Source organism: Chelonoidis abingdonii, chromosome 9, assembly GCF_003597395.2.
Source record: "Chelonoidis abingdonii isolate Lonesome George chromosome 9, CheloAbing_2.0, whole genome shotgun sequence".
NCBI classification, from domain to species: Eukaryota; Metazoa; Chordata; order Testudines; family Testudinidae; genus Chelonoidis; species Chelonoidis abingdonii.
Genome location: NC_133777.1, coordinates 68,283,103 through 68,298,039, shown reverse-complemented (window position 1 = coordinate 68,298,039; position 14,937 = coordinate 68,283,103). Strand labels below are relative to the sequence as shown.

Below are 14,937 nucleotides of genomic sequence, written 5' to 3'. Positions count from 1 at the left end.
CACACACACACACACACACCACCACGCCATCTGGATGAATGAAAAATGAATGAGAGCAAAAGAAACACAATGATTTGTGCTGTCCAGTGTAGGCAGTTTGAACAACCATCTCCCTGCTTGGTTCCAAACGATCATGAAGAAAACCACTCCAGAGATGATCCATAGTCACACCAATGCTTGACCACAAAGATATGTGGACAAACATGTACATTTGTACCCACTATTTCATTTGTAAACTATGTTATGTGTCGAGGTCTACAAAAGAGCATCTAACACACTTCAAATAGCCTCAAAATTTTGAGCACAGGACCTGAGAACAACACCTAACTTTTTTCCATCAGGATAAATCTCACATTTAAAACTACAGTACAGTATGGAAGCTGATAAATATTTTTAAAAACGTAGGGATTTAGACTCATAGACTTTAAGGTGAGAAGGGACCATTATGATCATCTAGTCTGACCTCCTGCACAATGCAGACCACAGAATCTCACCCACACACTCCTGTAACAAACCCCTAACCTATGTCTGAGTTACTGAAGTCCTCAAATTGTCGTTTGACAACCTCAAGCTGCAGAGAATCCTCCCACAAGTGACCCGTGCCCCATGCTGCAGAGGAAGGCGAAAAACCTCCAGGGCCTCTGCCAATCTGTCCTGGAGAAAAATTCCTTCCCAACCCCAAATATGGCGATCAGTTAAACCCTCAGCATGTGGGCAAGACTCACCAGCCAGGAAAAAATTCTCTGTAGTAACTCAGATCCCATCCCATCTAACATCCCATTGTACTGCATCTATCACAATGGAGGTCTTGGTCTATGACTAAGGCTCCTACAGTCTACAGCAATAATAATTATACATAGATAAAGTTTTGTAAAGAAAATCAGATGAACACAGTATAAAAACCTATATAGAATAAAAGACATTGCACACTTGCATCCAAACTAATGTAAATTTCTCCTTGGACAAAAATGGCACAGATAATAATGTTAAATTAATTAATTATGGCAGAAGTCCTATAGCAATCCTTTTCTTTCTGTAATTGATTCATTTATTTCTTTTAGGAATTTTCCATTCTGCCTTACCTACTACTTCCCAACCATTAGCATTCTCTGTTATGTTAGTAAAGCTTGACCAACTGGATGTTTTCAGAATCGGGAAGATCTCCCAGACAACTTTCCAATCTGTATCATTAGTGACAGCACTAGCAAAATCAGAAAAACTTTAAAGAAAACTGCAGAGATGGAAAATGTTTCAATGAAAGAGCAGTATACTTGGTACACTAAAATAAATGGCTTAAAATTATATTTATTTACTATCCTAAAACTATGTGGCCCAAATTCTACCTTCCATTTCACTTATGCAACTCCCATAGACAGAATTTGGACCTATTACTTTTAAATGAAAGATAATGGCTCAATTCATCCCAGAATTATACCAACTTCTGCCAGCATAACCCAGGGGTCAGGGCATCAGCTTGCAGAAAGTCCATCCCTAGGAGGGCTGCTGCTGTACAAGTGACCATTAACTAGTCAACAAATCGAAAAGTGAGCAGAAGTGACAAAGGATGAAGCATGAATCAGGCAGGCAGGGGTACACTCAGAATATTCCCAAGACAGCCTCTGGTAGCAGGGTTCTTATATAGCCCTAGCTACAAGTTAAAGCTTTCTTACCTTAGTGGACTACTTATGGAAGGCAGCAGTACAAATGCTGCCCACCTTCTCTAGGGAAGAGAAGAATACAGTTTAAATTCCTTTGTATCATCAAAGGTGAACTGATGCCAAACAAGTTTAAATACCTTGGGCCAAACCCTGCTGTCTGTTACTATCCCTTCAGTGGGGCTGATATAACTGAGATCACAATTTGGCCTAATGCTCATAAACCTAATTAAAAGTGTGTGCATGTGGGTGCGGGGGCGGGGAGAGTCACTTCTTCATTGACAACTATTGTATTAGCTGCAACTCTATTTCAATGGCACTCAGTTGAGTTAACTGATTGAGCTATGGCAGTTTTTCTTGGCAGTCCTATCTGCATGCTTAACTACATTGTAGTACATAATCACAGACCTGTCACTCTCTCAGATCTCTCAAGTATTTCTACCAAGCTCTGTAGCTTTCTGATACTTTTTTAAGTTTCAGGAATGTGAAATGGCTGCCAAGTATCCTAAATTACCAGTATATCGTTTAACCCATTGTAAGCTTTAGATTTCACCTGCTCTGCATTCTCCGACCACCTCCACCTAAATAGGCAGAATTCCCATCTGCTATCAATATTTTTGATAATGTGTACACATTTTTTGCCTCATGATAAAAATATTTACCTCTTAATCTCACCTCTTTGCCTAACAGTTTATTCTCTTCTCTCTCTTGCACTGAATCCTCATGCAGTCTGCTCTCAGTTGCCTCACACCTTGTGATGTTCTCTCTTTCTTGCTCTTGTTGTTTACTCTCCTCTTCATTTCCTCTCTCTCTTTTCCTTTTGTCTCACTTTCCTCTCCTCACCTAAAGAGTATAAATATGCTTTTCCTGGACAAAAAGGCACTATTTCAGATCTGGTACAAATCTAGTACAGGGTGTGCTGTAAAATCCCACACTAGCAAACAAGAAATGGCACACAGGACATGTCCAGGGTGCATGGATCATTTCCCCTAACCCCTGCAATTTCCTATCGTAAACACCCCACATGAGCAGAACGATCCATGGAATAGTCTTCAGTCTGTTGTGGTTTTAAATTTAAATCCACCTAAGGTGATTTTCCATTCATGCTAAGCATAAAGAGTATTGGTACTGCTGCACTGCAAAAGCTTAAGACAACAAAAGGAATAGATTGCAAAGCTGTCTGTTGCGCTTCCGGTCAGTGACATAATGATGGGTGTCATGGACACCCATGTAAGATAAAATAGTGTGGGCTGTCATCAGGGTAGGCTACTTGATCATATCATTAATTTATCTATTTCATACAGAAATTTCATCATCATCATCATCATCATGTTTATGGGCCAAATTCTCTGCCATAATACCATATTACTCTAGCAACACATCCTGCTGATTTAGCAGAAGCTTCAGAGGTTGGATAAAAGGGAATTCTCCAGAGTTAGCATGGGAAATAGGCATCTTTATTCCCGCTCCAGAGTGAGCTTCAAAACTGATTCTAGAAACCATGTTTTTCCCCCCATATAGAGCATGGGTGGCTGTATTCACTCTTTTGGAGATGACTTGTTTTTGAATGGTTATGTTTTTCAAGAAGTTTCCAAAAGCACCTAGGCTCTGGAACAATTGAATACATGTTTTTTTTTAAAATGTACATAAACTGAAAAAAAATAAAATTAAATATTTCTCAGATGCATGGAACCATGAGCAAAATTATTATTTAAATCGAAACTGTTTTACATATTTATTGTTGATTTGTGGAGGTCACTTCCTCATTATACACAGTACTGATACTGCAAACTTAGGGATATATTCTTTTCCCCACACATGCAGGTAGTACTCAGTGATCATAATGGGGATGATGCATAAACAAAAAAAGAAGAAGCCCCTTTGTTTTGATGCTATTACATTGTCACTATTAATCCTAACTGGCCTTAAATATGTTTTCTTATATTTTCAATTTGTATCTTATGGGAAAGAAGATTGCCTTCTATTAGTTTTTTCAGCAGGACTTCAAGGTTAGTCTGATGAGTTTTTAATAGTCTGTACATTCTGCAACAGACTCTGTGCCAGAGTCTGGCATTTATTTGGTATAAACAGAGATGGGCTAAACCATACTTGAGTAGCTTGTTTCTCAGAACACACTGATATCTATGTGTGTGTGTGTGTGTGTGTGTGTGTGTGTGTGTGTGTGTGTATAAGATAAGTATTCCAATGCTATCCACACCTCATTCACTATCTTATGATGAAGTCAGTGATTTTAACTACTACTTCAACTGGTCCTCGAGGGATTCAGTTTACAGAGATGCTATCAACTTCAAAATGACATGTTTGCCTGAAAAATGTTCTCTTACATTGTTACAAAACTAGCCACTAACAGAGCTACACCTGGGAGGAATTGGGTGGTGAGCAGGGATGGAATCTCTGTTTTCAGTTGATTTTGTGCAATTGACAGCTCCTTCTGTCCAGTCATTTCCACCGTTTTATCTTCATATCCACGACAACAGCAGTATCTGAAACTAATACAACTATTTTAAAAATATCCACATTTCAGACTGATGGTGTCCCTTTATGAGAAAGCTCTCCTGGTGTTGTAGTGTGCTTTTTTATTTTCCCATATAATATCAGCAAGTTCTGAGTGCTGACATACGCTCCCTGATTGTGAGAGAAGAACACTGTGGTACAGTAAACTCCACAAATGCTAAACACAAACAAGACAATGTTATAATACTCAGGTGAGAGGTTAGTTCTGGGGATTGCTAAGGCGATATGGATGAAGCCAGTTCTATCTATGCCCAACTTATTCTTAAGTCATTGTGTAGAATGTATTTTTCCCAAATTATGATAGAATAGGTGTATAGCGGAATATTACTTTGGGGCCTAAAGTTTCAATTATTGTTGAGTGATAGATGCTGAAACTAAGAGAGCTGTTATCTAGATGTGCCAACCCTGCTATTCCCAAGAGCTGGAAATATGAGATACGTATTACAAGCCAACAAACCTCAGAGTTGAGAGTGGTGCCACTGCCTACAGTTAGCTTGCTTCATCTGCATGGACAAAATAGCGTATAAGAATAACAAAAGCTCTCGGAAAATCTGTTGAAAGCTCATGTATTTGATAGATTACGGCATAAGAGTAGGATATTTCTGAAGCTACAAATTATAGGGTTTACAAAGGTTTTGTGTGATCTGTACATAAAAACATAACGGCCGTACCGGGTCAGATCAAAGATCCATCTAGCCCAGTATCTCTCTACTGACAGTGGCCAATGCCAGGTGCCCCAGAGGGAGTGAACCTAACAGGCAATGATCAAGTGATCACTCTCCTGCCATCCATCACCACCCTCTTGACAAACAGAGGGCTAGACACCATTCTTACCCGTCCTGGCTAATAAGCCATTATGGACTTAACCACCATGAATTTATCCAGTTCTCTTTTAAACACTGTTATTGTCCTCGCCGTCACAACCTCCCCAGGCAAGGAGTTCCACAAGCTGACTGTGCGCTCGCATGACGAAGAACTTCCTTTTATTTGTTTTAAACCTGCTGCCCATTAATTTCATTTGGTGACACCTAGTCCTTGTATTATGGAATAAGTAAATAACTTTTCCTTATCCACTTTCTCCACATCACTCATGATTTTATATATCTTTATCATATCCTCCCTTAGTCTCCTCTTCTCCAAGCTGAAGAGTCCAAGCCTCTTTAATTTTCTTCATATGGGACCTCTCTCCAAACCCCTAATCATTTAGTTGCCTTTTCTGAACCTTTTCTAGTGCTAGAATATCTTTTTTGAGGTGAGGAGACCACATCTGTACACAGTATTCAAGATGTGGGCGTACCAGGATTTATATAAGGCAATAATATATTCTCAGTCTTATTTCTCTATCCCCTTTTTAATGATTCCTAACATCCTGTTTGCTTTTTGACTGCCTCTGCACACTGCATGGACATCTTCAGAGAACTATCCACGATGACTCCAAGATCTTTCCTGACTCGCTGTAGCTAAATTAGCCCCATCATATTGCATGTATAGCTGGGGTCATTTTTTCCAACGTGATTTACTTACATTTATTCCACATTAAATTTCCTTTGCCATTTTGTTGCCCATCACTTAGTTTTGTGAGATCTTTTGAGAGTTCTCACAATCTGCTTTGGTCTTAACTATCTTGAGTAGTTTAGTATCATCTGCAAACTTTGCCACCTCACTGTTTACCCCTTTCTCCAGATCATTTATGAATAAATTGAATGGGTAACCCATTATATGCATCACCAGGAGCTGCATAACAAAAGTATTGATTGGCGATCTGTTCTATGTGGCATTAGGGCCCTTCGCAATTTGTCCAGAAGGCAAATCTGGAGAGAGATTTACTTTGGACTTAGTTCAAACACCACTTACTTGCCCAGTCCCTCACTCTTGGGATAAGAGTAACACCAATAACACTTAAATACTCCTCTGATAAACCAACACTATATAATTTCAGAGACTTATCATGACTGCCCTAAAGAAACTTCATTCTCCTTTTTCTTCCCAATAGAGTGTCAAACTTGATCAGGAGGCTATTGCTGTCCTCTGCCCCACAAGACTTCTGTAACTGCATGCAAACCATAATACATTTTTATTGGAATCACAAGGAAAAAAGAAAGATTTAAAATAAAAATGAAAACAAGTGCAATCACAGGGGAGAGATAGAAACACACTATGAAAGTCAAGAGTAGCCTATTTAATATGATTTACACAACACTGTACGAATCAATTCAATTTATTGACATTTTCAAATGCCCTGGCTTCTCCCACACTCACCAAAAATAAATGTCCATTGTTCATTTACTGCTTGGTGTAAACCATCTAAATCACCTGCTTCCAAAATAATTCTGAGGTTTGCAAACCAAAGGCCCCAGCTTTCTGGCCTTTACTTACAAAAGTAGTCCTTAATCACCAGAACAGACCAATTAAAAAACAAGAGATTATTCATGCAAGTAATTGCAATATTCTCCCTAAGTTTCCAATCCACCTCCTTTGTACCAAGGTTCAAAAAATTGTTCCAGATCCTCATGTGCCAGTGGTTCCCAAACTTCTTCCACTGCTTGTGCAGGGAAAGCCCCTGGCGGGCCGGGCCGTTTTTTTTACCTGCCATGTCCGCAGGTTCAGCCAATTGCAACTCCCAGTGGCTGCGGCTCGCTGCTCCAGGCCAATGGGAGCTGATGGAAGCAGCGGCCAGTACGTCCCTCAGCCCACACCACTTCCAGCAGTTCCCATTGGCCTGGAACAGTGAACTGTGGCCAGTTGGAGCCGCGATCAGCCAGAACTGCAGACACGGCAGCTAAACAAACTGGCCCGGCCCACCAGGGGCTTTCCCTGCACAAGCGGCAGAACAAGTTTGGGAACCACTGTCATATGCAAATCCTTTAGTCTTTGATGCTATGTTTCAATTCAAAATTAATCTTCACTTAGAATAAAATTTGCCCCTCTGCAGAGCACCAGCACAAGGTCTATGTGAAATTTAAGTCTCACTTATACGCTGTGTTAAGGGCCTAAGTGGTGCCAACGCTTTTTGTTCTGTCTCCCTGCACAATGATGAATTTCACACGTAGGGTATGTCTATACAGCAACTAAAACACCCATCCTAGCCAACTTGGGCTTGCAGTGCTTAGGTTGTGGGACTGTTTCATTGCTGTGTAGACTTCTGGGCTCAGGCTGAAGCCTGGGTTCTAGGACCCTGTGGGTTGGAAGTGTCCCAGAGGTTGGGCTCCAGCCTGAGCCCAGAAGTCTACACAGCAATGAAACAGCCCAAGTGGGTAGCATGGACCAACCGCAGGTTTTTCTTTGCTGTCTAGTGTCAAGAAAAAACTCCATTGCCAACAGCATTTTGGTTGATGCATCTACAGGAGGCAGCTTTGTTATATTCACACAAGAAATGTGATGTTTTTAGAGTCTGTGAGTTAATTAGTGATTCTATTTATGATTGTTAGTTTGTGCAGCCTTCTTTCTCAACCACCAATAGGCCCTCTCTCTCCTTCCTCTGTACCAAGACTATAAAAATAGGCTACATATAGCATTGCTTTTTTGTTTTCAGGCTCTGCTCAGCAGATGTTCATTGGCTCACCCTTGTGTTTTTCTATTAAACTAGGAGCCTAATTTATATTATTGATTTATGCTGCCTCAAACTCAAGGCTGAAAGAATAAAAAGTCCTACGAGACAAATACTGTAGCAAACAGATCGGAGAAGAAAAAGTACTTGCTATTATTTCAAGAAACAGATAATAATGAGGGGAGAGGGAAAAAGAAGAGGTAGAAAGAAATATAATGTTTCTTTTCTGCTTTCAAGGAGAAGAAGAATATAACTTTGTATGGAAAAGCTACTTGTTCTCAGCTTTAACCTCTATCACAATGATATGCTCTGGTTACGATTCTTTGTTTGATTACTCTGGCCTTACTGATTTTAAATTGCCAAAACACTTTCCCGCAAACACACTGACACTTAAACTTGAGACCACAACAGATTAACGCCACCCGTTTGTTGCTCACTGGAAACAGCTAGCTATTAGGATGCCTATTCTGTTACTATTCTGTTACTGTAACGCAGAGTTCAGGAAAAGATCGCATTCTCATGCCTCAATCATCTAACAAGAGTAGAGGATTCCTATAGAGATCAGTCACTTGGACAAAAATACCATCAGTAGCCATTAAATGGACAAAACCTTTAACTCTGAACATGAAAAACTTGTTCCTTAGGGTCTTATCCTGCTTTCTCTTAAATCAATGGCAAAATTTCCTTTGACTTCAGCTGCAGCAGGTCAGGCCCTGAAATTCTGTCAGATAAGATTACAAGACAAATTTTTAGTTTAAAGAGCATGTGAAATGCTTAATGTTATTCTAACATGAAACTATTAACTATGTTTAAAGGAGTCTATTCTGCCATTTGTAGCTTAAAGAGATTAAATGTTTTTCTTATCCTGCACACTGTACATGGGGCACAATATTTCAATTTATTAATCTGTATTTGTTGCAAACTATTAAGCAATCAGTAACTCTACATACATCTCTCTGGCAAGACTGTGTGCTATAGCTGTAAAACTGCTGTCTTTTACTTCTTCCCCATTAATATATAACAGCTTCTCCAGCTTCATAAATACCTACATCCTTTATTCTTTTTAAACAGCATCACAGAATTTAAACACTAGCTGTTGAATAATGTGAAAAAATATGGATTATACGTTAGAAGAAAAAGATCAGCTGTCATCAAGCAGAAGCTAGATTCCCAATAAAGAGAACTAAGAATGTCTCAACTGAGATGATCAGGTTTAGCTAATCCAACCTATTTTGGCCACATGAGCCACTCTGCTAGAAGAGAAGAGTAATTTGCTATTTGAACAAAATTATATGCTTTTCCTCTCTCCTAAAAAAAAATTGTTACAAAAATTCAATTCCCTTATGTAGCAGGCAAAATATCATCACTAAGCAAAAGAACCAACCTGATTTCAATTAAATTAGGAGAACATCTGAGCATGCAGTACAGTTGTAGCCATGTTGGTCCGAGGATATTAGACAAAGTGGGTGAAGTCTAATAAAGGATATTATCTCACCCACCTTGTGTCTCTAACACCTGAGCACACAGCCATCAGACCAGCCCTGAGTCAAACCCAATCCCTTTACGCTAGATTTTATTATCTATACTGATCATGGATGGCAAGTTCTATGGGCCTCTGGTGCCTGAGTACCGGGAATAATCCTGGCCCAGGGCCTAGCTCCAGCAATGTTTGAGACCAGGTCCTTTCCTCGTCCCCACCTTCTATTCCCAGGTGCTCTGCCCCTCCACGCCCCCGGCAGTCTCCCAGGAGAATTAAAATGGCCCAGGGAACCCACCCACCACCGGCAGCGCAGCAAAGCCGAGTGGCTTCCTGCCTGCTCGCTCCATGTGGCTACCGGCCCCTCCCTGCAGCCCCTGGGCGGAGTGGGTCAGGTCTCTGTCCACATGAGCTGCTCCCACCCCAAGCACCCCTGCAGCCAATAGGAAGCTGCAGGGGCAGTGCCTGGGGGTAGCAGAGCACAGAGGCCCCTTGGCCCGCCCTGCCTAGGAGACCCAGGTAAGCACTGCACCCTCCACACCTCCTCCCAGAGCCTGCACCCCCTTTCCACACATACCCTCCTGCACCCAAACTCTGTCCAAGAACCTGCACCCCTCAATCTCTCCTGCATCCCCACCCCCTGCTCCAGCCTAGAGCCTGCACCCAGCACCCAAACTCCATCCCAGAGCCTGCACTCTAGACACCCTCCCCGACCCAAACTCCCTCCCAGAGCCTAAACTCCTTCCCAGAGCCTGCACCCCAATCCCATGCCCCAGTCCAGGGCCTGCCCCCCAGCCTTCCTCCCCCCCACACAAACTTCCTCCCAGAGCTTTAGGCAGGTGGGGGGCAGAGTTTTGGGGGGCGGGCTCTGCACGTTCTGGGCATCACCAAAATACAAACCTGCCACCCTTGGTACTCATGTGGAGTCATATCATACGTATCAAATAATCCCACTGAAATCAATTGGATTACTCATGGGTAATGGTCTCCTTGTTACAAGCCGGTCCAGTAACCAGTAAGTCACAATTCTGTTGTCAGTGGACCTAATCAAGCCTATAGGTCTGGGTAGAGTCCAGTCACTAATTTTAGCTCTTGATTCTAGGGCAAACACCCAAGTCTCAAACCTCATCTGATGCCCTTCCTTCAGACATGGGATTCCTCAATCCAGTTGTCCTAGAATCTATATGGGTTTACTTTAAATGCATGCAGTTACTGAAGCAAAACTTTATACCATGGCCAAAGAAACTTTTTGGCCATATGTGAATAAAATAAAAGATTTTGGACTACACAATGTGATTTTGCATTTCTGCATAGAGTGAATCATTTCACATCAGGCAGTGACACGTCACAGCATTACTGTGCCTCCTAGTCAAATCTGTCTGCTAAAGCTATTCTTTAGCACATTCATTGTGCAACAAAAAGTACTTAGTATTGCAAAACCTTCAAGACTAGCACAAATCTTCCCAAAAGAATATGCACTGGGGCCAAAACATGAATTTAAAAATTAAAATAATGGCAGATGTCCCAAAAGGAAAGGATCTGGCTAAAACCTCAAATCAAGCAAACAAATCTGACAGATCTGAGACACGAAATATACACTCAGACATATACCCATTGTTCTTTCATAATGTTGGATCAGCAGCCACTGCGGACTTCGTGGTCATAATAAGGTACAGAACTGAAATCCTTCTGCTCCTAAAGAAAAAGCATTTGCTTCCTGCTCTAACGTGGAATCAGCAGTAGTCTTAGGGTGAAATCCTGGCCCTGCTGAAAATCAATGGCAAAACTCCCACTGACTTCAATGGGGCAGGATTTCACCCTTAAGGCTCATAATAGACAGTCTGATATTCCACCTGCCCAGGAGCAGTGGCACACAGTAAATTACAGGCTCTCAAGAGCCAGAAGTACATTTCATAGCCACTCTTTGCAAATCATCACAGGGCTGTTCTAAGAATCTCTTTAAAATCTTGATGCATGTGTAACTGAACATATCACACAGGACGTTTTTAAAAGGCACCCATCAACTCCCATTTCACTGATGATACACCTCTACCCCAATATAACACCACCCAAAACAACATGAATTCGGATATAACACGGTAAAGCAGCGCTCCAGGGGGGCTGGACTGCGCGCTCCAGTGGATCAAATTAAGTTCGATATAACACGGTTTTACCTGTAACATGGTAAGATTTTTTGGCTCCTGAGGACAGCGTTATATTGAGATAGAAGTGTATAAGTTTTCCATACCCTGCATACCTGCTAAGAATTGTAGCCATGCTACAACTGAGGAACTGGACATTGCATACATATACATTGTACTCTCCAGATGCAAAGCTGGCATAGCAAGGCAATGGTGGATGCTTTTGGCATGGGAAGCCCTTAGTTGGTATACACAGTCACCATATCGTTTCCCCCTCCATAGCTACTGGTCATAGTCAAGGAAAAGCGGCAGGCTTAGGGCTCCTTTACACCCAGCTGATTCCTGACATGCAGCCCTGGGATGGCCCCAGGAACCGGGTATCAAGAAGGTGGTTTAAAGTCACATTCACCCCTCCCGAGTTGTGCAGAACACTCCTCACCTGCAGCCGACTTTCTGCCCCTAGAAATTCTGTCATTCTAAGGAGATACACACGAACAATGACTAGGAAGTGGTCATCTGTTTTATAATTATTTTGAGGTCTCCTCGCTTAAACAAGGGAAGCGCCTGCTCCACTTGCTTTGACAAAACATTAAAGGAATGGATTCGTATTTCTAATCCTTTATGTAGAGCTTTAGAATGAGCTACATGCATGAGAAACCTGCTACCTAAAAAATCAAAGACTTTCTAGGCAGTATCAGAGACTGCTAATGAATATTAATATGAGAATTGGGTTAACTGGTTTAGATAAAATAAATAAGTTTAAAATGGTCACCTGAATCTTGAATCTAACCTTTTTTGAGGTTTGTACCCTGATTTAAGGTGTACGGATAATATTAATTTAATGTATTAATTTAGTTCTTATTTAATTTATTAATAATAAATTATAAATATTAAGTAGTATGGGTCTTAGGCTCACCAATCTGTTTGATCAGAAGATAGAAGTTCTTGTCCCGAATCAGGCTTCACAGAATTTACAAAGGACTCTCGGGGCTATGACAGAAAGCTCACACAGATAGACACAGCCTTAAAGACATTTTATTAAAACAATAATAGTAAGTAAATGATAAAATAATCAGAGTTACAAATTTACAATTGTATAACTGCTATTCAAAAGATACATATGATAAAATAGTATTATATGCAACAAAGCTTTGGTTAATATACTCACACCCTTCCTTGATAACCTGGTGGTAAGACACACTGGACCAGTCTTGCGGTTCAGGTTTCTCAATTCTTGAGTGAGGGATGCAGTGCTTAGAAAAATCTAATGCTAAGAGCTATCAAAACTAAATTAGGGTTTCCTTGACTAACAAACTTAAAATCAAAACCTAATAAACAAAACTAAGAATAAAACTTAGGGAAACCAAGCTTAGCCTTGAAACTTGAAGTTTAAGAAGCAGGGCCAGCACAGTCCATTAGGCGACCTAGGCAGTCGCCTAAGGCATTAACATTTGGGGGGCAGTGACCGTGGTGCCGGATCTTTGGCTGCCCCAGTCAGCAGTGGTATTTCAGGGGCGGGACCTTCAGCTGCCTCTGTCGAGGGTGCCATTTCGGGGGTGGGACCTTCAACCACCTAGGGCGCCAAAAAAGCTGGTGGCACTCCTGTTAAGAAGAACAAGTACAGCCTACTAATAGTAGCAGTCATCTCAGATAGACAGACTAGATAGAGAGAATGGAAGAAGTAAGTCATAATGGACTACTTTATCGAGGTGGGTCACCTCTTTTATAGGGCAAAGTTCCAGAAATTCTATGCCCAAATTTCATTCCTCACCCACAAAAAGTTAGGCTAGTATGTATGTGCGTATTGATGACATGTACCTGCCCACATATGTTTCCTTGTGGTTTATCTGTTAAGTCTGTGGGTACAACACTGAAACCCCCCCATGCCATTCTCCATTGTCTATTAGTCTAGATAAAAGGTCATAGACATAGGCGTGGGTACTTATCTATTTAGGTAACAAGGTATAGGTCAACTTTACTTTCTGAGTAAATGGTCTTAATATAGATACGCTAACTTTGCCTTAGCTTAACATACAGGATATGGCCTGCAGGTCTCTTGCATTACAGCCAAACTTATTACAATAAACCAAATACCTAAACCAGTGGTTCCCAAACTTATTCTGCCGCTTGTGTAGGGAAAGCCCCTGGCAGGCCGGGCCGGTTTGTTTACCTGCTGCATCCGCAGGTTCAGCCGATCGCGGCTCCCAGTGGCCGCGGTTTGCTGCTCCAGGCCAATGGGAGCTGTTGGAAGCGGTGGCCAGCATGTCCCTCGGCCCATGCCACTTCCAGCAGCTCCCATTGGCCTAGAGCAGCAAACCGCAGCCACTGGGAGCCGCGATTGGCCGAACCTCCGGACGCAGCAGGTAAACAATCTGGCCTGCCCCACAAGGGACTTTCCCTGCACAAGCAGTGGAACAAGTTTGGGAACCACTGACTTAAACTTCAAGAAAAGATACATATATGCAAGCAAACAGGTTAGTCCTATAGGCTACAGGTTGAACAGGTTCAGCTAACTTTTATTTCTCCTTATGAATTCCATAAGGTGCCACAGGATTCTCTGCTGCTTTTATGAATTCCAGTGACTTTCCACTCAGTTCTGCAGACTTCAGAGGAGCAGGTAATTCAGCGAGACAGTTGTACTTTTCAGTTCTTATTTTGACCTGTAAGTCTTTTGAGGTTCACCTGTCAGACCTGAAGAAGAGCTCCACGTGGCTCAAAAGCTTGTCTCTGTCACCAGCAGAAGTTAGTCCAATAAAAGATATTACTTCATCCACCTTGATAAGCTAAGCATGATTATGAAGAGAAAGATGATGCATCATGTCTGAAATGAAGCATGTGAGCATGCAGGCAGCATGTCACAGCATTTATTATGATGAATGAGAATTGAGAGGGAGAGTCAATGCTAAGCATGTAACATGGCACTACATTTTCTGCATTTCCTTCAAATATCTTTTTTAAAAGATGAACAAATGGCCAATACGCTTCCTCTCCATAGAGGAGAGCTGGGTTTATGAAAACAGGGCAAGGGATTACACTGGGATTTATCACACTAAATATTTCCTTTTACAGAATATTAGAGCAACTACTGAAGCAAAAATTCAGTGGCAAGGACACAATTACAGGTTCTAACTCTCAACTCGGTCTTAAAACCACTTTTTTTTTTTTAAATGTACTTTGTATTTATAAGTAGGTTATGCCTTTCTTCTGGCATCCTCTTATGTGTCCTTTAACAAAACTTAGAAGGACTGGTTTGGTGATATAACAATCTTCAACATTCATTTATTTAAGGTGAGTACCTTACTTAAAACGCTTAGCGCTCTGCTCCCCTCCCTGTACACTCAAGGACGCTTCATATTATCTCATAACGCCTCCAACTCCTGCTTGACCTCAATCTCCCTGCATTAGAGAAGGCTCTCAACAGCCAGCTTGAAGCTTGTTTTTATGGACAGAAACAAGCCATCATTAAGAGGTACTTGAAGAGTTTTAATTTTACCCCAAGAGTATCTAGAATAAGCTTTTATCCTTTAGTGGAATGAATATTTAAGGAGCATAGGTCTATTACACATGCTACTAGGATGGAGA

The 14,937-nt window shown here is 41.4% G+C and overlaps 1 protein-coding gene across 4 annotated transcripts in view; it reads right to left on the bottom strand.

The window, feature by feature from the left end:
• The window catches only part of SH3GL3 (SH3 domain containing GRB2 like 3, endophilin A3), a 78,046-nt gene that overhangs the window by 37,987 nt on the left and 25,122 nt on the right, over nucleotides 1-14,937 (bottom strand). The window contains exon 1 of one of the 4 annotated variants that reach the window (XM_032790642.2): nucleotides 2,331-2,476. The exons of 2 other annotated variants lie outside the window; for them this stretch is intronic. The gene's annotated coding sequence lies outside the window, so the exon portion shown is untranslated. Of the gene's footprint in view, nucleotides 1-2,317; nucleotides 2,477-14,937 lie in introns of those variants that run through there. One more of the 4 variants, XM_032790641.2, reaches the window with a different exon arrangement.